The sequence below is a fragment of the Aythya fuligula genome, chromosome 16 (assembly GCF_009819795.1).
Source record: "Aythya fuligula isolate bAytFul2 chromosome 16, bAytFul2.pri, whole genome shotgun sequence".
Taxonomy (NCBI): domain Eukaryota; kingdom Metazoa; phylum Chordata; class Aves; order Anseriformes; family Anatidae; genus Aythya; species Aythya fuligula.
In genome coordinates, this window is record NC_045574.1 from 5946276 (window position 1) to 5970897 (window position 24622).

Here is a 24622-nt window from a genome sequence, read left to right on the forward strand (position 1 = left end):
CAAGGGGAGGAAACGTTAACGGTCTGCTCAGAAGCACACAAGGCAGCTTCACAGTCAAATCCCACAAGGGCAGCGTCCTTAAGATCAATCACGCAAACCTTTGTATCAAGCCGCTTGCTCTAGTCGCCAGCATTAGGCAAAACAATCAAGAGGTTCGTTAAGGGAACTCGACCTGGAATAATGCCATAAAACTGTACATACCTTCCAGTGACAGGTGGAAAAACAGTTTGCAACACCGCCCCAAACACCAAAGAGCTACAGTCCCAGCCTCAGCCCCTTCCAGACCATCTCCTTTCTCACCCAAAGGACTTCACCATAGGGGCAGCCCTCAGAATTCAGGGCCAGCGGCTCCCATCTGTACCCTCCCATCCTCTCCCACCTTCTAAACTGGGCTGCACTATGTAACAGTTCAAGCAAAGGTACCCTGGAGAGGAAAGGGTTTGGGGTTTTGGGAAGGGCTGCCACAGACACGCAGAAGCACATACTACACAGTGCCCCTCCACTGACCAGGCAGGGCTGAGATGAAAGCCAAACTTCTCTCCAAAAGGGATGGGCTTTCCCAGCTCCTGGGCCATGCCTCTTTCACAGACGATAACATCTTTGCAGGATAAATACACCGCAGATGAAAGAGCTGGCCCCAGCCTACGCTCCTAACAGCCTGCGGCTCGGTTGCTTTGGTGGGCTCCTCGACGGCGTGCACCAGCCTTCGTGCCCAGCTGCAGAACCAGAAGGAGCGATTTGGATTATAACACCGAGGGGCTCCAGAGCAAGCCCCTGCCTCCCCTGCCCTCCCACTTCCCAGGGAAGTGGTAAGAGGAAGGCCAGCACTGTTAATCCCGCTCTAGAAAAGAGTAAACAGGCATGGAGAGAGAAAAGGGTCTGGCCGAGGCACGTCCCGTGGGCTCCAGGGGAGAGCAGCTCCAGGTGTAAGCATCTCTGTCCTCAAAGCCATCACCTCTCCCTAGCATCCGCCAGGGCCTAAAGCAGAAAGGCAGTGCGGGAGCAAAAGCAGAATACTTTAAAGGAAAATTTCATGCAGAGGAGCTCAGAGGAGCACCAGAAACCTGCTCTACCAAAACCGGCCATTGATTTAAAGCTAATGGATAAAAATAAAATAAATCAATAAATAAATAAAGCGATGCTGGGGAACACTTCTCCGCTCAGGGAGCACACGCCTTTGTAGCACGTCTGTGGCTGTGCAGGGAGCTGCAGGTTCTCACAAAGTGACAGCATGCTCTCTGGGCACCAACAGAGCTGTTTAAATGGATCATCCTTTTCTCTTTTCCCCGTGAGAACAGAAGAAAGGCCCCTAAGATGGTTGTGCCTTCTGCTCTGGGCTCTTCATTCACTGACCACGGAAAAGGCTCTGACTGCCTTCCCACTGCCACAGCACTCCTGGGCTGGAAGGGAAATGCTGTTACCGGCAGGTTACAGAAAGGGAAGTGAGGCACTGAGCAATTTTAAATAGCTCGCCCAAAGTCACAGGAAGCTTATTGCAAAGCAAGAGATTGAACCCAGGACTTGTGAGTCCCAATCTAGTTATTTATCAGAAATCATCCATCTAATAGATCACCTCTTGTCAAAAACCCTCCTAGTTTGCATACAGAGATTATGCTGAATTATACTGGCACAGTGAATTTCCACTCCAGCCCAACACGCTCAAATTGCTGTTTTGGAAATAAAATCAAAGCTGCCGCGTGTTCAGCATGCCGAAGCAGACAACTCCCTCAGCGCTGCAGACAGCCCCACCACCACCAGAGTGCTTCTAAGACTCCAGATCAAGATAAGAGGTTGGTTTTGGTTCACAGTTAATCACTTTGTTTTGAAGGGTGGCCTCCCATGAGTAAGCCCTTACTGGATGACAAGTTTCACCTCGTGTTTGCGTCTTCATTCATAAATACTTCTGCACCTCTCTGGATGAAGCAGAGTGAAGCAGCCCTAGTGCTGCTCCAGATACCAAAAAGCCTTTCCCTTTGCACAAGGCCTCACCTTGAACCTGGCATGCAGTCAGTCTGTTGCTAAAACAAAGACTGAACACATTTTATCTGGGTTTTTATGGGCCACAGGCGCAACTCTTCACCTTCCCAAAGAAAATCTGCTTGGAGCCTACAACACCCCTCAGCCCCAAGGCTCTAAGCAGACCCTAGTCCCCAAGTGGAAAACTTTTTGTAATGCCTTCCACACCCTCCAGGTAGCCTGGTTAAGCAGGGCTGCCTCAAGGCATCCCCATGGCACTGCCAAAATCGTGCTGCAAAATCATGGGGATGCGGGGCTGGGGCCAGCACAGGGCAGGCGGCAGCATCGCCCCCACCCGTGCCCCAAATCCTGCCCAGCTCCAGCCCTTCAAGCAGCAGCAAAGACAAAACCTTCCAGCAGGCAGATGCACTTCTAATACAACTGACAGTCAAACCACATCTGGATATCTACAGAGCTCAGGTAATTTTCAGCTGATGACAGCCAGTAAAAGCGTGAGGCAACAGGCCTGGAGAGGGCCGCACAAGATGGGATTTTCTCTTCCATGCACTACAATGTAGGCTGCCTGGAGGGGAGGTCAACACAGCATGGGTCTAGCCAAGAAGTTTATGCAGTGTTTAAGCATTTGGTGGCCTCAATCTCCCTGTATATAAGCAATTTAATTTGTCCAACTCAAATTGTATACAAACTCTGAGCAGCTATGTCAATAAGAAACAGAGCAGCTCTTCTGGGCGGAGTAGGAAGGGAGAGCTGAAGGAAAGGAATGCAAGGACATCAGGAAAAAACTGACTTGCTAGTTGGGAAAACTTCACAGTTACACATCCTGAGTGGGCAGATACAAAGATGAAAGCAGAGGTACACAAACCACTGCAGTCTGTTCCCAAAACAGCCTCACAGCTACACGGCCACCTGCTTGGCAATCCGTGAGCTTTGTCCAGAGCCCCCAGCCATCACCTTCCTAAGGGGCACCAAAGTCTGTCAGCTCAACAGAAAAAATAAGTTAAAATTAAATTAAATAAAAGAGAGAGAACTTGGCCACCACCGAGATTGCTCCAGAATAAAACACCCACTAGAAAATTAAATGGGTAAAGAACAGTCCTGCTCCACAAAGCCTTCAAGTGGTGAATTCTTCACTTTGTTCTTCTTGCTTGCTCTAACGAGACGTGTCTCTCTCAGGGTGAAAGACTGTGGGAACTGAAGATATCTTTCTCCCATCTCTCCTCCACTGGATGAGCAGAGGCAGCCGCTGATGACAGCCGTACGAGCACGACGGCCCTGCCCCAGCCGGCTCTGCTTTTCAGGCTGCTCACCAGCAGACCCTGCTGTGCGCACAACCTGACCCCAAACCCAGGTGAGGAGCAGGCTCAGAGCTGTAGCCAAGGCTAGAGACGTCCTGCAGAGCACCCCCTTTACTCACAGTGGCAGCACCACAGGTTTTTCCTGCCACAGATCCTGTCTCCACTGCACCACACTGTCTGGTAAGGACAAATGCTTCATCCTCTGCAGGAACCAGCACAGCACAGCCCTGCGGGAGCACCTCCAGCAGGTCATCTTGCTCCTAACAAAACTAAGCCAGCAGCCTCTGGGTCCTTGGGTCCCAAACACGGCCCTGCAGAGGTGTGACATTAACACTGCCAAAAATTTCCTTGCTTATTTACATTGCGGGAGCACCTAGGGGCCCCAACCAAGCCAACATCTGCTCTGCAGAGCTCTGCCCACGCTGTGTGCCCGCAGACGTGACGGCCAGCTCCGTGGCACCGCGCAGCCCTTCGGCGCTCAGCAGCAACACAGCCCAGCCCCAGCCCGGCCAGGGAGCAGCAGGAAGGGAATCCTATGCCAGACACAGAGGACAGGTGCTGCCAGACAAGCCACACAGATCCCAGCACCCCAGAGCTCCGCTGGTGAGCACCCAAGCTCGTTGCAGCCTCCCAAAAACCAGCAGACCCTCCAGCACAAACCCCAAAGCCCGCTAAGCCCTGCCAGCTGCTAACCCAAACACTCAAAGGCTGATTCTTAGGAAGGATGAAATCAAGAGGTAAATAACATTTCCAACGCACCAGTGACGTGCCAGACACGTCATCCAGCAGACCGTCGGCAGGCCAAGAGCATTTTTCACTGCTCTGCCCTCCTGCTGCCAGACCCGAGGCAACACGGCCGTGCAGGAGCCAGCAGCACGGGGCTGGGGTCCCCCGGCCCCTCTGCCTTCCCTGCGCCCGGCAGGGAACACGGCAATTCCCAGGAGGGAAGGAGAGCCAAAAAAGTGACGGGACAGCTCAGTACAGCCTGCTTTGTTTTGCTGCGCAAGCCAAGTGCTGAAAGTTGAAAACTCCAAACATTTCCTCTCTGAAGGCATTAAATTACCATTTTCTTATTTCAACGTCTTCTACTCGCTTCGGCATCCAGATACGCACTTCCCAAATGTACTGCTAGGAATAGGGTGTTGTAAACAAAGTTTTACAAAAAAGGAAGGTTAACACACAGCATATTTTTCCCATTACTTCAATACATCCTGCGAGCTCTGCAAGCTTGGTAGAGAAAGAGTCTATTTAAAAATCTAGGGTGGGGAAGAATTAGCTCACCAAAACCATAAACAGATTTGCTTTGCACTTTTAGTCCAAGAGAAAAACAAGACAGGCTATGTGCATATTGATGCACACAATAGCAAAATCATTTTAAAAACAAATGAATTGGGAGGGAAAGGACATCAGAGAAGGGTGGGGAAAAGGAAGAGTTGAGAAAAAGGGGCCAAGCCCTAAGAGCAGTGATCCTGAGAGTTTGGTTCTCCAAGCCCCTTCAGAAGGTACTAGAAACCCTGCATATGCCAGGGCACGGCTGCGAGCATGCAGAGGGGATGACACGAGTTGCTATAATGCCACAATCTGTCCCTGTGTGCAAACCTTTGAGTAATAAATGACACTGGACGTGGTGAGGGAAGCTAGGAACAATACCAGCACCAGTCCGGTTGCTGCACTCCTCACAGGGCACTGACTACTGAAGTTCAGAGCAAGCAGGCTCCAGGCATGGCACAACTGGGGTGGAGAAAAAAAATCAGAAATAAGTCTTGGGGTGGAAAGTCGCCTTTCCAGAGGGACACTGTCATCTATCTCACAACCATGAACTACGGGAAATGCATTCTCCATCGGTTAATGTCTGCTCACTAAGGCTTAACCACAGAGCTTCATTTCTTGCACACAAATTGACTCTGCTCTGGTATGAGACCCAATTTCTTCTTCAAAGCTCTGGAATGGCATAATGGAAAAATGAAGGGTTATTTCCAAGCACACATTATCCACCCACAGAAGGCAAGGGTGAAATGCATCGCTTTCCTGACCCTCTCACCTGCAATACAGGGCAGATGCACATTTGTTAAGTTGCACAGATTCACAGGGCTGGGGGAAGAACAGAGTGGTCTAGCACAAATACACAAGCACCAACCAGGAGAAGAGTACAAACACACAGGATGTCTGAACTCTCTTGTGGAAGGCACAACATCCAGATGCAAGAAAAACTGCCCCCTTCCTCAGGGGCTGCTAGGAGCACAGCCCAAGACCTATACCAAGTGTGCAGCAAGGAGCAGTTGAAGGGTTAGCAGAGCAAACCATTGTGTGATCATTTATTTCAGCCAACGGGCTAGAAAAAACGTCATGAAAAGATCTTCTTAACTACTCTGAAGCCTTAAAGAAAGCCCATCTTTCCCCTTTCCCAGTGGCTCACAATTACTACTCGTAGCCAGCCACTGAAATCAGTAATTAACCCATAGTTAAAAACATGTAGTTGTTTTATTTCATGTATTCCATTGTACTTCACCATACAAGGGTACCTCCTCCAATTAACACAGTTCTACCTGATCTTACCAACACAGGAGCGAGTACTCATGCCGAAACACCAGATTTCTCCATCCAAGCTAGGCAAGACAGAACCGTGCACCGAACACATCATGTCCTGACAGTGCAGGACCTACCTGCCAGGCGGACCACATCCTTAACACGCCACCTTCCAGTTCTTCTTCTTTGCTTGCACACATCTTTAAAGCGTCAGCAGGCGCTTCAGCTGTGCCAAGATTCAGGGCTGGAAGAGAGCACATTGCACCAAAAATTACTGCTACGGCTCCAAAGGAGAAGGTGACCCTTGGTTAGTAAACACGAACAGCAAAAGCACAACACCAATCAGTTCAGTCAGCCTCCCTGCTCGCGCCATCCACCCCACCTTCTGCAATAAACCTTCAGCAAAGCACCCCAAAACACACACCTCTGACGTTTCTCCCACTCGATTAGTGAAGATAGGGCTCGCCAGAAGTTAGCCAAGCACGCTGAGCCAGCTGCCCAGCACCCAACCACGCTGCTCTTGCCCCAGTAAGAGGAAAATACAGGAGCACAGCGAGCGAGGCACCAGAGACTGTCAGTAAGCACTCCACTCATTAAGCAGGCTGAGGACTAGAAACCCCAACGAGCCAGGGACATATTTAGGGAAGTAATCACAACAACCTGACCAATATGCCGCAGCCTGCATCTATATATAACCCGCACTTTTACTTTTAGCTATGTGCTTCCTCTCTCCCCTCCGTTCTCCTCAGCTGCCGCCTGTCCCCACACCCCGAGCCGAGCAGTAAAGCCAGCCCTATGTATTTCATCATTTCTACACTTAACCATATACAGGGATAATCGGCCAAGAGGATTTCTGGGCGTAAGTTCAGGCAGAGGGAGAAAACAGCATATCCAAAAACAGAGTCACCCTGGAAAAAGGTGAGCCAGCGCTTGCAGCAAGGATGAAAAATAGGAAAACTATGCTGCAAGTCCTAGGCAAAGGAAAATTTTCACTTGTTGATGGCTCCTGCTAGAGCGTGGTCGGTGACAGGTTCTCCTCGCCCAACGTGCGTCACATCCCCAGCACCAAGTCCAAAGTGTCTCTGCTGCTTCAGCCAGCACACAGCCTCAGCCAGACAGCCCCGGCCAAACCCCTGCCGCTGGTTGAACTCCTTCCCTCGGCTAGGTCCTGCCCAGTTCACAGCCATTTCACTCCCAAACGTTGGTTTCTCCCATTAAAATGGGTAAGTGAAGTGGCACGGAGAGATTTAACCAAATAACTAGCACATTCACACAGCAACTCAGGAGAGCGCCTCATCAGCCCACTTCAAACCCCACAGAGAAGCTGCTGCTGCTCTGGCTGGAGCATCACAGACAGGAGGCCTAGCAGTAGTCAGAAAAGAAAAAAGGCAAAGAAATCGGGCAAGTGCTGAAGGATGAACCAAGGCTCTCGCTCACCGGGTGCTCCAGTGTTCAGACACACGGGTCTTGGTCCCTGCTGCCAAGCTGTGCTCGTACAAAGCTTCCCCGCGTGCTCACGCTGCTGCTTGCTGTGCCATGATTTAATTCATGGGAAATGCAAAGTGAGCACAAAACTGGGGGAAAATCGCAGCCCTAAGTCAAGCACACCACTGGAGCTGAGAGAATAAGAAAAAAACACTTTAAATGCCTGCTAGATGCCACAGCTTTTTCTTTTCCTCCCCTAAAACGAAGGGAAGGTTTATTCTTAACCTGTTAGGTTTCAACACACTTGGAAAGATCCCAGTGTTGAATGCGGGGACCTTGACATAACAGGTGACAACCTCTTACACGCCAGAAAAGGTTTACCATATAATAAGAAACAAATATTAGACTGCTGATCAAGTGGTTTTTATTCCAGCAATTTGTGTAATTGTCCTGCAACAACTTGCACAACACCACAGTCTCTAAAACTATGTGATAACAAACCAGCGCCGGCTGCCTATCTGCCATGCCTTCTCTGATAGCAGCAGCTAGAGAGCCCCAACCACAGAGCTGGTGTCTGTTATACCAGCTCTCTTGGCTATGGTAGGTTTAATATCATCTGCATGCTCTTTTAGGGATGAAACATATGTCTAAGATTTTAATAAACATGATTTCTTGATCCTCGGAGTACCTAAATTAAGAAGAGTGACCTTGATCATAACAGTTTGATCGTAATACTTTGCGCTTCCTGCAATTAAAGGTGTTTTAAATAGAAACTCTGGCTGGAAGCACAGAAAATCTCAGTTTCCCAAAATCTAGTGCTGAAAACACGGAGCAAAAAGCTTGCAGATTTGGCAATGCGAGTCACTATTGCCCTTTGCAGCTCCTTGTTGAATTGCCTGAGGCTTAAATTTCAAGTAGAATAATGCATGGAAGAGGTGGGGGTACAGGAGCACGGGCTGGGCTTTCCTTGGAGCAGTACACGCCTACAGCTCAGCTGCCTATCACAGGAACTAGAAGAGCAGACAAGGACTACCAAGGAATGTTTTGTTTTTTTTTTCCTAATTTCTTGCAGGTAAAATAATCCCAGGCACATCTGATACCAATGACACACTCGGACTTGTTCAGGTCCTTCCACGTCAGGGATTTCCGCTGTATGCCAGAACTATTAATCATAAAAGTTCACATCCCTTCTGCCCTTCCTTCCAAGTATTTCAGTTAACTCAGGATTGAGTAAGTGCCTCAAAACCTGCAGTGACTGCTCGAGAACGAAGACGAACATATTCCCAAAACATTAGGCTTGACGCAGAGGATAAATCATCCTAATGTACCTGTGGTTTTACAGTCTGTAATGCCTGAACCATCTGGGATGGGAGACTTGTAAAAATAAGGAAGGAAGGAATTCCCAAATTCCTGTGCAGGATCCACTGCTGCGTTTGAGCATACACTGGGTCTGATGTTTAAAACCCCAAACCACTGTAAAGCTCCAGGAACAGATTTCTGGGTTTTCCTTTCACTGGGCAACCTCACCTCAGACATTTCTAAATGGCTGTTGGCTCTCTTCTGCTCCGTTTCGGGTCCTTTTTGGCATTAGTGGAAACTGAATGCTGTCCCTGATCAAAGCTTCCTCACAGAAGCCATGCGCAGGCCAGCCTGATATCTGCAAACAGCAGAGAAGGTACAACAGGCTCTCACCAACCCACCCAGCAGGAGGTCAAGCCACAAAGAGCAAAATGATCCTTAAAAAGATGGAAACGTCTGCTCTGGTCCCCAGCAGAGTGCCAGGGTGCTTCACCGTTTTCTTGCTTTCTTTTCTTGTGTTTCTAGGACAGGGAAACAGTTCAGATGCGCGTGCACTTAGCATGACTCCTGCTCCAGCAGAGCCCAGCACGTCCCTGCAGGAGCGTGGCACTTTGTTCCCGAAGCAGACCATGAGGTTTCCGTGCTGTGCTGCTCCGCATCCCGGCACCCACAACAGAACAGGCCTGCTGCAAAACATCCTTCTGTTCCCTCCAGCTGCTGTGCCAGCCCAGTTTGTGATGCTCACCAGTGAGCAGCTTTCCCAGCTGATCCTGAACTTCCCTTTGCTGCTGAGCACGTCCTGAGCTGACCCACGAGCGTGCTGCTCCTTCCTGGGACACGACCTCTGCAAGGCAGCAGGAGACATGGCTTGCTCGCACGCCTAGCACAAGCAGTATTCTGGTGCAAGCACAAACCTCAAAGCAGCTTCTCTCTGTGCTCCATTTCAGTAAATCAGGGGCTGCCCGAGCCCCGTGAGAGCCGGTGAGCCCTGAGCCAGGCTCCTGCCTGCAGGGCTGTCTCGCTGGCTGTGCCACGCACACCTGGGGGACACCACGAACACAGAGCTACGTGACCCCGGGCTCTTCTTAGAGCAGATTAAAGGTGGCTGTCACACCTAGCAGGGAGTGAAGAGCTCATCTATACCCTGAGACCTAGGACGCTGTGCTGCGATGCCGATTTACAGCCAAGTAAAGCTCCTTCCTGGTGTGATTGTGCACCTCACCTGTGAACCCATAGCACGCCACAGCAATCGCCCATAAAGGCTTCCAGCTCCCAAGGTACAATTACGGGACCGAAGAGCTACCATTTCGGATCTCCGAAGTGGCTGTTTCTATTTCCCCAACACTTACACTGAGCTGGGAACTTGTCTGTACTGATACTTCCTTCGAAGAGAAGTAGCCACCCCACAGACACTCCTCACACCCCCTCTCCGCCTCTTCCAGCCCAAGCGGACCCATGTCCTGGAAAGGCTGCATCACCCAGAAAGGCAAGTCATACAATTCAGCATCCATAAAATTTAATTTTAGAAGCAAAGAGCATAAAATATTTCTAGCCAGCATCTGCTTTTATAGGGAGACATGCAAACTTATAGTATCTTTAGTCACTTCAACCATTTTAAGTGCCAGAAAATTTAAGCCACAGAATATAATTTGCCATCTCTTGCTTATTTTAGACTGAAAACAACCCTTCCTAACCTTACCACGCCAGGCCAGTGCCGTGCAGAAGGACCGCAGGAAAGCATCTGGACAACTCCCACTCATGGGAGAACAAACTGCACCTGCAGCACGGGTGCGTTCCCACCGCTCGGTATTAGGAACGGATTTCTAGTGCGTTTTCATCTTCCAGCAACTGACGCGCCACAAGCTCACTGTTAAACCCAGTGTTTAACAGTTGTCACTTTTAGGAAAAGTATTTCTCAATCTGAACTTTTATCTCTGCAATTTAAGACCATGACCTCTCATCCCACTCCCTGTAAACATGGAAAGCCAATGCCACCTTCCCCTTCACGCACTTTTAGGTACCTGTAGATTTACTTCCTCCCTCCCTCTTCTCTTATCTGGAGCCAAACAAGCCACGTTTGCTCAAACAAGCAGTTTCCAGACCTCCAGTCCATCTCATTACTATCTTTTGGACTTCCTCCAGCTGACCTCTTCCCCTGGGCTAAAAAGCGAAGAGGACACCTTCCCTCGATGCTCTGCCACCATGCAGCCACCTGCTCCAGGATGTTTACTTCCAGCTAAAGAGAGCCTAGTTTGCACCCAAGCAGACACAAGCATGGCCCAACTCACATCTGCCTTAGTCATTTTTTCCATCACAAAAGGAAGGAATTAGGGAATTATTCCCATTAAGCTAAAAATGCCTATTGCAGCATTTTAAAACTTTTAAATCCTATTCAGGCCAGATTAAAAAAAAAAAAAAAAAAAAGTGGTATACTTGTGGCATGCACTAAAGCTCAGCAAACTGCAGTCAGCTTCTCCCTCCGAGAGAGAAAAAACAACACAGCAGACTCTCACTCCTGTTGTTTTCTTTTCATGGCCCATAAAGATGCTCTTAGGACCACAAGCAAGAGCTAGGCAACCAAACTTCTAAAGATAAAAAGAGAGAAAATAGGAAATTCTCAAATGTCAAAAAACGCTTGCATGCCATGGTCACGAGTGTCTAAGCTTTCCTTATAGCCATCAGTTATCTGAGAGCAGAAATCATGACTTTTGTTACAAGTTTTACATGTGGCATAACGGAGCTCTGCCCGGCTGCACTGTTACTCAGTTGAGCTGAAGCAGCAGCACACCGGCTTCCCTTCTGCCCAAAACCCTCAGGTCTTCAGCATTCCCCTGGGATGCAGGAAACAAACCCCACTCCTACAGTGCTTGAAGGGTTTTGCATCATTGGCTTCAGCTCCCAGTGTGAGCTGGGATATTGAGGCATGGGGAACGCCGTCCATGTCCCGTGCTTCCCGCTGTGAATAACGCACCTACACGGCCGGGAACCAAGGGGCAGGGGGACTCCTTGTCTCGTGAGTACAGCAGTTACCCGATGGGCAGGACATGCTCCTTCCCTGTCCCGTGAGGGTTTATGTGTGCACCCAGCATCAGGACCAGGACTTCCCGCACCACCGGCCTGTTTCCTAGGGGCCGAGGCACTGCTAGGGGGGAGCAGATGTGGATGGAGATCGCCCTGGCACAGAGGAACGACCACTGATGCTTTATTCTGCTCCTTTTGTGAGTCCAACCGTCTTCTTCCCTTACCTCCAGGCTTTCCCAGCCGCGTTTACTGGTCTCATTTCCAAGCAGGTTATGGGAGCAAGAGGACAACAAAAGCAGCACGTGGGATCATGGACTTTCCCCCAAAAATATTTCCCTTCAACCAAGAAGTTGAAGCACTCTGGGACACAAATTAATAATGCTGCAGACCTCAACGCTCTCCTCTCCTGCACGCAGCATGGCTAAAGCCAAAGGGTCCCATTATTCATGCAGGGACCTTGCTAGCTCCGCAGTTAGCAGAGAAAAACCACACTGACAGTCCTTGTGCTGTGCACAGAAGTCTTTTTAAGGTGATTTGTCATTTAAACTGTCAGCTTGAAATCTAATTGTTATAAAAAATGAATAAAATATTATATATTACACTCACAGGCTGCAACCGCTGCCAAATTCCTCTGACAATTTTTACAGGATTATAATCACATTCCTCTTTTAATGTTTTACTCTCTTGTTTCTGTGCCAAAGAGCCAGTTAAGCTACACGGTAAACTGGGTACTTAAGAAGAGCACATAACTATGATTCTATAACAATCCAACCCAAAACTGACAACAGAGCAAAATGCCACTCTCCCCTGCTCTGGGGAAGTCTCTTAGGAAAATCAGGGTCAGGTGCTGGCTGTAAGGCAGCAGCCAAACCACTTTCAGACAATTTTGAAGCAGGTTTTACCATTAAAAATATTTTTCTTTTAAAGAAGAGGAATTTTTAACTGTGGGGGGAAGACGAGCTGGAAGCTCCTGTCATCCAGAAGCACGCAGGTCTCGCACGGATCCCAAACAGCTCAGCACCTAACGCAACGGAGCGGGCACCTGGCAGCAGAGCAGAAGGAAGAGCCGAATGCTCTAGGTTATAACCACCCCTTGCTGGTATATTTGCTACTCACAAACCCCATCACCTCCTCTTCTCCTTAAACTCTCCTGCTCGAACCACCGAAAGCTCCCTGTGCTGCAAGCAAGTGCTCGCTGCCTCAGTGGCTCCAGCAGCAGCCCGGCGAGTGACAGTCGTGTCCCCGTCCCGTCTCCTGCAGGGATGTGGCTGGCTGGCTGGCTCCTGCCTAGGGACATGAGGGAGAGTTGCACAAAACGAGGATTTCGGCATTTGTTAGTCAGCATCTAAATGTCTTCTTCCCCAAAACGCCTGGAGCTCAACTAGGGCTCGCTAGCACAAAGAGGACAAACAAAATTGTCTAGAAATGGAAGCAAAACTTTGTTTGCCCAAATTAATGGGCAACTTTTACATCAGTAACACAAGAAAAATGTCGGGCTTGGTTTTCTTCCCCCTGCGAGGCACTTTGCTGCAGGACAGTGTTCCTTTATAAAAGCATTCCTCTGGAAGCACTTCTCCTGTGAATCTCCCCCTCTGACAGCTCCTGTTACAAAGCCACGATAAAAGACTTATTCAGCAAGCTTTGGCACATGAACTGCGCCCAAACTGTCACTGCCAAGCCATGCAACTTTATCACAGGCTTCATAACATGAGGAGAGAAGAAAAGATGTGTGAGCTGGGAGCACCAGCTAGGAAAAGCCTCGGCTCCCAGGGTCATGAGAAACTCAGATTTCATCGGCAGGAGGAAGGACACCAACAGAGATAAGTGTCTAGACATCACCATTCCGGAGGAAAACTCCCAAGCAGGAGTGCAACATGATCCAGACTTCCGAGGACTGACGGATGAGCACCTTTGGTGTATTATCAGCGCATTTTGCGCTGGTGACTTCTGAATTTTTGTGGTTTTTTTTTTTTTTTTTTGGTGGTTGGGAGCCACCCTGGGAATTTCAGCTCTAGAAGCACCACCTGGACATCTTCATCCCAAACACCTCACAGACTCAGTGCCACAGCACCTAACTGCAGGCACAGGGGCAGTGGTGGAGGGGATCTGGTGGAAGCAAGGACAGAGACGTTTTGCTTGCCTTTGCTATTGAGCTGATCCAACCCTTTAACCTGCTGTAAAACCCGAGGTCTTGCTCACCTCGCCACCCTCCCTTCCCTTGCCTGCAGCCTCCCCCTGCCCCTCAGCCCCTCCAAGACCCTTCCCAGAGCCAGCCCGGCCAGCAGCAAGTTGCCTGCTACTGCTCCCCAGTGCCAGGTCGGCTGCCTCCAGAGCTCTGACTTCAGTTTGAAGCAGCGCAAGGGAAACACAAACAGAGACCGACCCCTTGCCGGTGCTCAGCAGGTCAGCACAAACCAGGCAAGCACCAGGAGCTCGGGGGAAAAGCTTCCTGCTGCAGAACCAGGGCACGGAGCTCCAGAAGCTGCTGCCAGCAGCATCCAGGACCACGATATCCATCATTTCCAAGGATGTGGTTAAGCTAGAGGCACGTTGTGTGCTTTGTCCACCCTACACATACATGTACGTGCAAGACATCTATGGGGTATCTTTGCTTGCACATACACACGGCTTTCAACAGCCCCAAGTGCAGCTCTCCTCCCGTTCTCCTGCTCTTTTCCTTCCATGCCAGGAAGAAACCACACAATCGGACTGGCCTGGGCATCCATGGCACAAGGGAAAAGAAATATTTCAGCCATGAATAGATTTTCAACTGGAATCTCCCAGGAGACGGCATTAAAATGAAGGAGGGAAGAAATAAATAAACAGAGGAGAAAAAGAATCAACTCATCAGGATCGGCTCTGCCAACTCCTAAAGCCGTAATTCAAGCCCCAAACACTGTGGGATCGGCTCCAGGTCAGGAGATCCTGGACAACAACCAGGATAACGCGAGGTGCTGAGGGGAGGGCACCTCTGGACCCTTCTCTGCCCAAGGACACATATTTTGCAGCATTTTTTCCCATTTTTTCTTAGAGAAAATAAAAACGAAAAAAGAAAAAAAAAAAAGATTTTAGCTGGCCCAACTGGTGGGTTCCCCAAATGTGGAGTTTAACCCCAAAACTGTAACATACAGCAGGAGGAACAATGCCATAAGTGCATGGCTACGTGCCACGCTGATCAGGTTCAGTTCCAAAACTGGTTCAGCCACCAGTCCCAAAACATATAAATATCCCCTCTGGTTTTCAGTGCAATATTCCCAAGCTGATCTGGAGAACCCAAGGAGGCACCAGGCTGTAATGAGAGGTTTGTTGCAAAAGGTGTTCGGGATGCCTGTCAGCATGGCCCCAGAGCTGAAGGCGGCTCTGTATTTAAGGCACCCTGAGCACACGCAGCGACAGCAGGCTGCTTTGGGGCTTTTATTTAAAAAAAAAAAAAAAAAAAAAAAAAAAAAGCTTGTTTATTCACCTCAACTGACCTTCCCTGGCCTCTGCTTCGTGAGAGTATTTTCAGCCTCTAACTTGATTAATGGTGTTTCAAAAAGGAAAAAAGAAAAAAAGCCATCAGCGAGCTGATTTAAAAAATACATTTTTATCCATAGCTTCTAATGTGATTAGCAGCTAAATCTTGCTTTTTTTTATTACAAAAAAATAATCGGGTGCAGGACGTGCACATTCACTCATTCGTTATTGCAGGACTGTTGATATTAGCTTTTATTTTTAGAAAAACACGAAGTGTTGAGGGGAAATGAAACAATGCAACACTTCTTTGAGACCGTCCCTAACATTAGGAAAACATACAAGGAAAATACCTTGGCAATCTGCTCGCATACCTTCCCACAGGCTTCAGTTTATGAAATAATAAATCCCGTTTCAAAGCACGTGGACAGGCCTGGCTGTTTAAGAATAAAAATATCTGACAGCTGTACGTCACCGTATCCCGAGCCTTTGGGATGGAGGGCAGCACAGGGATCCTGGGGACCTGCTCCCTGCGCTGGCATTAAAACCCCGGGCAGCAGCCACATCGCCCTGCAGAAAGCCCCAGCACCTCCAGATCTAAGTGTTTGCACGGGTGGCCCCATTCAATTCATCGCATCTCGTTGCAGTGCAGTACACTCGTATTTAATACTCATAGGGCCAGGGTTTAACAGGCTACGCCCTGCATTCATAAATGACACACTTTTAGGTCTTCAAGCACTGAGATGTATCAAAACTTTGCAAATATTGCTAAAATTAAGTTTAAAGTGCAATAAAACCACCTCCAAGGTGCCCTCGTTCAACAGCTGGCAGCAGTGGCGCTGCTTCACTGATCTCTTCTGCGCTCAGAGGGGCGAGGCTCGGGGTGCTGCAGCCAGAGGATGGCTGGGGCTGTTCAAGGAGGAGAAAACCAGCAATCAGCAGGTCAAGCAACCTCTGCTAACACAAAACATGAGCTCGGGTACCTGCCTGTTCACGCACGGCCCCGATTCAGTTTCCAGAACCCCATTTCTTTTTTCTGTAATTGCACGGAAAACTGCTACCCTGCACCTCCCACTCCTCACCATGAAGATCATTGCACTCAGCCTCGGGAAAAGTTAATACTTCCTCCCCACCCCATCTCCTTATTAAGGTGTGATTTTTGAAATTAATTTGGCAAGCAGTGCGCGTTCACTGATCAGCTCAGCAGTCGGGGCTTTCTTCACGCGATGGCTACACGCTAGTTACTGTAGCAGGGGGATTATTTCCCATTCCCATTTGGGATTTACGGCACTGCAAGAGATCAAATTATTAGAAAAATGCAAAAGAAATAAAAAAGAAATAAGACATTTTAAACTCAACATAATTTTCTTTGAATTTTGAGTCCTGTGCCTACGAGGAACTCAGCCAGCCCAGCTCAGCCCAGCCCAGCCCAAGAAGCCTGACCCCAGCATGGATGGTGTCCATAACACCATCCTCTCCTGCCTCACACTAATCATGCCCTTTTCCACACAGCCAAAGCTTGTAATTAAAAGGCAAAGCCTCCTGACGCCTGGGACATAAGCCTGCATTTCCAAACCCAGGACCTGCGCCTCGCTGCGAGGAGGAGCGCCAGGGCTGGAGGCAGGCCCCAGCAGCAGCCCAGCTCCTGGCGGCTTCAGCCCCTACCTAGGGAGGGCAGAGCCCCCCGACAGCCACAACCACAGGCCCGTTTCCAAAGCTTTTGGGTCTGTCTGCAATATGCCTGTCACCCTCTTCTGAGGGCCCTGCCAGAGATGCCCGGTTTTGCAATGTTAAAATCTCAAATCCTATTTACTCCCTCGCACCACCTCGCCAAGCACACACATCAGTATGATGGTGTCACCTCCAACAGGGCGCTGGGGACACAAGGGACGTCATGTTTGCTTGGTGGCTGTCCCAGGAAGCGGCAGCTCCTCCTTGTACTCACCCGCTCAGCTCCAAGCGCTCTGCCAGCACGTTGGGAACTACACCGGGGGGTGGTGGAATTCAGAGAAAGAAGAAAGAAACCTATCCCAGATGCCGGAGAAGATCAAAGTGGGAACATGAAAACTTTGAAGTTCTTTAAACAACTGAGCCTCTTCTCCTTCCCAAGCAGTGGCTTTCCTCCTGCTCCCCACAAGCCGCCGGGGATCCTCAGGCTGTGGCTAAGAAAAGCAAATTTTCGGAGTGGGAACAGCGCGCCGGCTGGGGCAGGGCAGCGAGCAGGAGCGGGGGCCTGCCGCCTCTCTAGACACACAGATCAGCATGAAAATGATGCTGGTAAAATTAGAAGAGCAAACGGAGCTCAGGGAAACCTCGGGAAGAGTACAGGTCCAGGGGGATGGAGGCAAAAACTACCCGTGAGAGACCTTTGCACAGCTCCAGCTCCCAGTGCACCGGTCCAAAGTTGCCTTTGCCAAAGCACAGTCATTTCTAAGTGTGTGACAAAAAACCCTGAAAATAATAAAGGGAACAGCTCAACTGCACTACCAGCATTGAGAAGCTGACGTGTGCACAGGATCAGGCCCACAATGCTCCGTCATGCACACAACCAACGTGCACCATCCAGCAGGTCGCCACCAGCGTGCTGTGACAGCGGACACGGAGGTGGAACAAAACCCTCAGCCCCCTGACCAAGGGAAGCATCAGCACCCGACACAGACCTGCAGGGAGCACCCAGCCCTGCCTGTAAAACAGCCGTGGGTTCACCCAGGTGCAGGGGAACACGGCCTCTGTGCTCACCCCCCCCCAGAAGCAGCACTTCCATGAGCACTGCAGCCGTTCACAGAGCGGGCAGGAAAAGCAGCCGGCCACGTCCTGGTCTTCACAGGCAGGCCAGAGGGGCAGAAAAGGCAGTAAGATGATTCCTTCTTCTGGAAGCTCAAAGCCTGGGAACACAGGAGAGGCTGGGACCTGTGGCTGAGCACCACAAACCTCACCACCCGCAGCCCCCATCCTCCCCAGCTGTGAAGCAGCGTTAAAGCACTGCACACTTGGTATTTAGCTAAAACACCTGGCTGTTATTTAAAACATCCGCTGCAGGTCAAGGCACACAAACAGCCAGAGGAGCAGAGCACAAGGCAGCAGGTGGGCTTTGGCCTTCAAGAACCATTCACATCCATCTGCTGGCTCTGGATCCAGCCCACGAGCCTGCTTCTCCTCTGCTAGCACAGCTGAGGCTTTTTCCCAGAATTTTGTTTCTAAATTAGCTCTGCCTCCAATAGAGACACTCCCCTTTTCTTAAATACTTCCCAACGCGGAAACGATCCTTAACAAAGCAAGGAAGGACGAGGCACCCTGCAGAAGAGGAGCCTGCGTTTACACCCTGCTTACCAAGCAGGCACGCTGGCCCCGCGTGACGCCCTGCACGTGTTCGAAGGTGACACGCTTCCAGCGCTCACACCCGCGTGACTACCTACAGCCACAACCACCCCAAGAGCCAATTAACCTCAATGCACGGGGTAAACAAGCTCCTCTTGCCAGGACGGTGAATACCAGACTTTGAGAAGCCCTGCTCATGCCACATCCGAGCTGTCAAGGCCTCCAAAGCTGCTGGAGGCACTGGGTGAGCTGACAGCTGAATTAGGTGCTGATCAGGGATGAGCAGGACCTGGAGCCACCTGGGAAGGTCTCCAGGTATCGAGGTTTGTCCAGGAGTAGCAAAAGACCTTTGCTACTTCTACGCTAAGCACATTTGGAGGTGAAGAGCTTTCGGATCAAGTATTGAAGGCTTTGAGCCTCATTCCGGTCCTCTGAAAATAACCTCTTTATTTTTACCCCTTTAAGAGCAGGCAGGAAGGTTAAATCCCTCTTCGAGTACACGCAGATACTGAGGGGTTCCCGGGGATCTGGGACAGACAGCAGGATGAGCTCCATGGGACGGCCAGGCACGTGCTGCCAGCAGGTCCCACCGGGGCAGCGAGCCCCGAGGTACACGGGAACAGCACTGCGGGAAGATGAACCACCAGCAGACCAAAGCGAGTTGGTTTGTTTGGTTTTATTTGGTTCAGGTTTGCTGAGTTCTGGGAGCTGCTTTTAAGCTGGTTGAAGCAGTCCAACACAGAGGAATAAAAGCAGTTCACTCTCGGGAACCAGCGCTGGTGCTGAGGCCATTGCCTCCTCCCCTACGCAGTCCTGGACCCCTGGAGAGTTTTATGCCCTTCGGCCAGCCCAGCTGGCAAAGGATGCCTTCAGCTCACACGCAGGCAGTGCAGAGCCTGGCTGCTAACCCAGAAGACAAACCCTGGTCCTTGCTGAGGTCCTGGCACATCATCACTCGGTGTTGAGGACAGCCAGCTCCCCAAGTGGAGGGAGAGCTTCTTCCAGCCTTGCCGATCCTGCCCCTCACCTGCCTGACATGCCACAGAAAATTCGGTGTCCCACAGCTGGCTTGCGAGGGAGGAAAGCTCCCCAGAGAACAACCATCATCCCCAGCACTTTCTGATTAGAGTCTGGACACAATGAGGTGTCACAGCTTCTGATTTGCAACGCCACAGGGGTAAGACCATAGGAGATGCACAGGCTTCAGATGAGGAGAGACCACCAGCTTGACTCTGGTTACACACAGCCCTTAACCTGCATTTATGCACTCCCCCAGAGAGCACTGATTATGCATGAAAAGAAACAGCAGGAACAAACAGAATGACTACCCGTCTGAGTGTCTGTGCACCACTGGCATGACACCTCAGGCAAATAAATATTTGCTTGACCTATTTCCAAGAGATGTTTCTCTAAGTGTCACGAAAACCTCTCTCTTTATCAAAGCGTCGGAGCAGAGCATGCACCTGGCTGAAAGCAGCCCACAAGCCCAACCACGGGTCCACAAACAACCCACGCAGCCTCCTCATCTTCCTCACGGGAGCAAATAACACTGTTTGTACCTGTAGCACAAAAAAGCCTGTCTGGGAACAGCCTCAAGGCAGCTCCTGAGGAGAGGAAGAGTTAAAGACGCTGCCACGGAGAGCAGCGAGCCTCCTTGCCTCACCAAACTGGACGCTCCTCTCAACAGCCTCTCACCTCAGTGAGTTTTGAAGTGCTCATTGCTGGAGCCTGCCCCAGCCAGGCACTGCTCCGTGTGAAGGACACTCCGCAGGCCACATTCCAAGGCTCTCTCCCCACCCTGTTCCTGACATGGCCCTCTCAAGCATCTTTGTATTAAGAGAAAAAAAAAAAAAAAAAAAGCTACAAGGCTCTTCTCCTTCCCCTGGAACAGCCTCCCTCGAGGTCTCTCCCCCAAAATGACCTGCTCAGAGGAAAGCAAGCGAAGCCCTATCACCCAGGCTGAGTTTCTGAGCGTTACTGGATGGGATCGTTTGGGTGGAACCCAAATGGAAACTCTGCAACCCTAACAACAGGCTGTTTGCTTTTCCAAGCAAGTGCTGAAACACACGGGGGGCCTGGCTGGGGCAGCGAGCGTGGTGCTTGCCATCGGGAGTGATACGAGAGCCATCCCTGAAGCTGAACGCACAGCTTACAAGGCTCACTTCCCAATGTTTCAATGTAAAATAAATAATGTAGGAATAAGGAATGAAGAGGACATGGATAAAGGGAGTTCGGCTAAATATCTCCCTATCAGCTCCGTAGGAAAAGACGAGGGCACCAGTACACCACTCTGAAAGGAGAGAGGAAAGGATCACAGGATCCTTTAGGTTGGAGAGCTGATGGAGGTTCTGAAATGTATGGGAACATCCTCCTCGTGAAGATGAGCCGTGGCTGCGGCGACTGTGGCTGCCTCTGGTGACAAACAAACCGCCTGGGCTCTACTCTTGTGCCATATGTCATCACCAGCTCCTCCGCATCCACCGCAGCCCTCAGCCAACCAAGGCTTTCCCAGTGATTTCACTTCATGCAAACTCGCTCCATCTGCATTTTAAGCTTTGTTATTTAGAACATTTGTCCAGAGAAAAGGGAAAAAAAAAAAAAAAACACCAGAAAACAAACAAAGAATGGGAGAAGTACATGACTTTTCTTCTTTTTAATTAGAAACATCACCCTTCTCCGACTCAACAAAGCAAGAAAGTCATCACAGCTGAAAGAGGGCAAGAGATGCTGCAGACCTTCCCATCATCTTACTGCCAGTCCCGCAGCAAGCAGGATCTCCTCCAGCTGAGCCTCTGCATCAGGACCTAGATTTATTCCACCTGGAACAGGTGTCTAAGTCATAATCATCATCATCCCAGGCTCCTGTTTAATTAATGCGCTGGGAGAAGCACCTCCGGGGGTGAATCAGAGTCTGGACGGGGTGAATCACCCTCAGGAATGACAAATCTGTGCCTCGGCGAGGAGGGAGGAACCCAGACCTGGCGCTGGGTTCCTGCTGCCCCGAGCAATCCCTGTATTCCAGAGCCAGGCCAGCTCCCTGCGAGAAGGAGGGCGACGGCAACTTGCACGGACAGCGAGCAAACTCGGGATCCGCTCCCGGCACCTCCCCATGGGATGGATCTCCCCTGAGGGGATGGATCTCCCCTCGTGCCTTTTCCCATGCAAATCAGGTAGAAAAAGACAGAAAGACAAAGTGTCAGAGGTGGGAAGCGAGGCCTGCCCCAGCGAGGCAGGCGGCACCAAACCAGCAGCCGCGGGTTCGCTCGGGCGCTTATGCAAGCTGGAAGGGCCGAGCAGGACGGTGGCGCCGGGGAAACGTCTGTTCCCATCTTCTGCCTTTTGTTTGCACAGATTTCCACAGACTCTAAATTATTTGTTTCCATTCCCGACAGCCTTCCGAGTGAGCTACAGCCCTGTCTGCACCAGGCAGGAAACAAGCAGCCCAGTGCCTGGGGAGGGGAATGCACGCAGCTCTCCCAGGGCTCGCCGCCTCCGAGGGCCAGCCCCGAGGTCGGCGATGATAAGAGCGAAGCCAAGCCCCGGCCTCACGCTGCTGAGGTCGATGTTTTGCTGGAGACCTCGGAGCAGGCTCCCCGAGCACCTCGCCCAGCCTCCAGACCCACTCCACGGCAGGCCACGCAAACGGGGAACGGCTCGGTAAGGGCCGGACGCGGCGCTCCCTGCTCACCAGCGAGGGGACACCAACTTTGAGGTATTTTACGAGCTCCCAGGGTAGCTGGCGGAGCTGCTTCACACACCAGCACCATAGTAACCAGAGCAGAAGATAAAGAAAATAGCAGAGCTCACATCCACGGAGGCAGCACATTTTTGGAAGGGGAGAAGAGGAGGTCTGAATAGGGAAAGGAAAAGCTTGCTGCTGTGCAGCCTTAAAGCCCCCCGAGCACTGGCACTGCCCGCCCCGGGGCTCCCCGCAGCACCCACCACCCGATGGGAGGCAGAAACCCACAGCGGGCAGGTTTGGCTCAGCACCTATCCCACCGGCAGCGAGGTGGTACCGGGAGGGACTCGGGGGCTTCAGATCGCCCCGGCTTTCTTACAGCAGCAAGAGCTGGGGAGGCTGAACCCCAACCGTCTGGGGTCTCACTGGGGGATGCCACGGGTTAGGCTGTGCCAGAAACAAAACGCAGCCCCACAGCCTCCTCCTGGCCACCCCCAGAGCTGGGTCAGGGCTCCAAGGCTGCGTGGGCATTGCTGTGCCACGCGTTACTGCGAGGAGTTAAGAGGAAACAATAAAGGGGCTGAAGCTGCCTGCTGCCTCCCCCGAGCTGTAAAGCACAGCGAGGTCACAGTCCCAGCCCCGATAACCCGAGTTATCAGTACACTGCAGCTTCCTCCAGCAGTAAATAGGAGGCTCGCTTTGATTTGTTTGCTTCTCACCTGGCGCTTGGTGTTGGTTTGCTTTTCCTCTTCCCCCTCCTCATCCCGTAAAGAGCGATCAGTTCAGAACAAGCCTCTCCGGGCAGCGAGGGGAACTTCTGGCTCCGCACCCGCGGGGAGTCGGGGACCCGGGGCTGGGGCAGAGCCGGGGCCGGGAGGAGGAGGAGGAGGAGGAGGAGGAGGAGGATGCCCACGGGGGGCTGAAGGCTCCTGCGGGGCTGACACCCCCCGGGTACCCAGCGGGACCCCGCCTCCCCGGAGCTCCCGGTGCCGCGGTGCCCACCACGGGGCTCGGGGGGCTCAGCTCCGAAACCCACAGGGCACCCCGGGCAGGGGGGCACCCCCCGGGACCCTAAAACCCCCCCGGGACCCTAAGACCCCCCCGGGACCCCCTCCCAACCCCTCCGGCTCCCCGCGCACACGGATCCCCCCCAGCCCCGGTGCCACCGCCCGAAGCCCCCTGCCCGCGGGCACCGCCTCCCTCCCGCCGGGGGGGCTCGGGGCGGGCACCCAGCGGCCCCCCCCCCACCTGCAGGACCCCCCCCAACCTGCCGGGCCCCCCCCCGCCCCCCAGCACTCACCCCCGGCTGCGGGCCCCGGCACCGGCCCCGGCGGCTGAGCGGGGCGGGCGCCGCCGCCGAGCGCGGGCACGAGCGCGGGCGCGACACCGCCGGGGATGGGGGGGGGCGGGAGCGCGCGTGGTTTGGGAGGGGGGTGACGTCACCGCGGCGGCGCGCGTGCGCGCGGCTGCGGGGTGCGCGCTGGGCGCGCTCCCGGCTGTGCCCCGCTCAGCCCGGGGCTCGCAGCGCCCCGTGCCGGGGGTGCCCCGCGTCCCCCCGATCTTTGTGGTCATGGAAAAGAGGAAAAAAATTAAAAAAAATAAAAAAATTAAAAAAAATCGCCCCTTTCGGCAGCCGGCAGAGCCCTTTTTGGAGCCAGGGAGGGGAATCGGAGCGGGGCACGAAGCACCGTGCTGCCGGGCGCTCTCCCTGCTTTTAAAAGGAAGGGATTTTTGCATCCAAGCCTCTGGTCCTGGTGAGGACCCCCCAGCCCTACCGGCCTTGCAGGGGAACATCCCCGCCCGGCTTTGGGGTGCCGTGTTGCTGCTCAGCGTTGCCCTGTCCCCAGTTACAGCTGGGTGCTGGAGCCCCCCGGCCTCGCCATAGCCCCTGACCATCACCGTGAGCGGTCACAGCCTCCTGACGGGCAAAGCTCAGCTCTCCCCTCCCGTCCTGGCTGAGTCCTTGTCCCCCTGCGGTGCCCCTGGCGAGCCGAGCTGTGTCAGTCCCAGCCAGGCAGCTTCCCGCGTGCATCCAGCCTCCCTCCAGATGTTCCACCCCAGGCCCACAAAGGACGGAGCAGCGAGGAGGGGTCAGAGGCAAAGCATCCCGAGGGGCTGCCAGGCTGCTCAGAGACAAGCTTGAACAGCTGGGAACGACCAGGAGCAATAATGGGATGGCCGAGGGAGGAGAGGAGGCAGAGCTGACACCAGCCCAACCTTGGAGGCATCCTAAGAGCTGGCTGCAGCCCGGCTTTCCTGCAGCAGCTGTCAAAATACAAAGCAGGGGGGGAACAGCCCGTCACTGACACGGCGTGTCCCCCCTTTCACCCGCTGGCTGGACGCAGGAGGTGGTTTTTTTTGGGCAGAGGGAAATGGAGGAGGCTCTGTGGCTGCTCCAGACAGCCGAGGAGATGGTGGCAGATCTCCTTGGGGATGCAGCTGCCAGCCAGCAGAGGCACAGCGCTCGCAGCCACGCCAAGGGACCTGAGCGCAGCCATCCCGTGCCAGGGGAAGCTGCAATCTGAGACGGGCAAGGAGCGCCAGGGGTGCAAGGAGCAAGCCGCCAAGATGGGCACACGTGAGCTTCGCTTTGCACTGGAACACAGGGAGCTGGGGGCACCACATTTCA

The 24622-nt window shown here is 52.2% G+C and overlaps 1 protein-coding gene across 2 annotated transcripts in view; it reads right to left on the bottom strand.

Annotated features, from left to right (window-relative positions):
- ZHX3 (zinc fingers and homeoboxes 3) overlaps positions 1-23340 on the bottom strand; it is a 47293-nt gene extending 23953 nt beyond the window's left edge. Inside the window, exons 1-2 of one of the 2 annotated variants that reach the window (XM_032198275.1) lie at positions 23294-23340; positions 5936-6042 (exon numbers count right to left, since the gene is read on the bottom strand). The gene's annotated coding sequence lies outside the window, so the exon portion shown is untranslated. Of the gene's footprint in view, positions 1-5935; positions 6043-15796; positions 15854-23293 lie in introns of those variants that run through there. The other variant, XM_032198276.1, reaches the window with a different exon arrangement.
- Between the last annotated feature and the right edge of the window lie 1282 nt (positions 23341-24622).